We start from the raw sequence: 1,206 nt of genomic DNA on the forward strand, positions 1-1,206 counted from the left end.
TCTTGGGGACGTACCAGATTTCTCCCTATTTGTTCCTCAAGGCCAGTGCTATTTGTTCCTCTTCAATCCAGTTCTAAGAATAGAGGTGTCTTCATCAGGAATTATGGCCCTCGCAGTTTCAGGTATAAAGGAGTCTGTCCATTTGCTTGCTTGCGTCCGGGCATCTTGCCTTGCTCTTCCTCCGTGGAGAAAACCAAATTGATTGCAGGATTGCATTTGCATTTGCCGCACGTGCCGGACGCGGAGGGAATGGCAATCTTGGGGACGTACCAGATTTCTCCCTATTTGTTCCTCAAGGCCAGTGCTATTTGTTCCTCTTCAATCCAGTTCTAAGAATAGAGGTGTCTTCATCAGGAATTATGGCCCTCGCAGTTTCAGGTATAAAGGAGTCTGTCCATTTGCTTGCTTGCGTCCGGGCATCTTGCCTTGCTCTTCCTCCGTGGAGAAAACCAAATTGATTGCAGGATTGCATTTGCATTTGCCGCACGTGCCGGACGCGGAGGGAATGGCAATTTATGCTTAGCCACAGTTGACTTGCTAAGCGAGGATGAGGTTGAATGCGCATTCGACAATCGATACACTTTTGTGCCTTGCTTGTGAAAGCTCTGAAGAGAACGGCTTGGAGGATTCTTTCTTTTCAGAGCAATCCTTCCCTCTCTTCCCCTTTCCATCAGCTGAAGAGCTGATCTTTAAGATCTGTCTACAATATAAACAGAATCGATTTCAATTGTCAGGGCTCCTAACACCAGCGCAAACGTCATATTTGAGAGAAGGGTTGTATCTGAGAGAAGGATGCTATGAATTCTCCATTGAGCACCTCATCCTCTGTCTTTCTCACATACTATAGTTCCCAGGTTCCCTTGAGATGAGAGTATAGCCCTTAGACCAATATTAAACCAAGAATGGGAAAGCCATTGCCCTCCAGATGTTGTTGGATTGGAACACATATCATGGGTTAGGACTGATGGGAGCTGCAGTCCATCTGGAGGACCATACATAGTCTACCATTACTATAGAACTACCCTGACCTCTTTTCCTTGAAAGATTGAGAGTTCCTGCATGGCAGGAGGTTGGACTGGATGGCCCTTGTGGTCTCTTCCAACTCTATGATTCTATGAAAAGAAAGATATTGCCTTGAAACGTAGTGGTTAGTTGCAAGTAGAGTAGATTCATGAAATCAACTGCTGAATCCCTTAGATTCAATGG

This window comes from Sceloporus undulatus, chromosome 7 (genome assembly GCF_019175285.1).
Source record: "Sceloporus undulatus isolate JIND9_A2432 ecotype Alabama chromosome 7, SceUnd_v1.1, whole genome shotgun sequence".
Lineage (NCBI taxonomy): Eukaryota > Metazoa > Chordata > Lepidosauria > Squamata > Phrynosomatidae > Sceloporus > Sceloporus undulatus.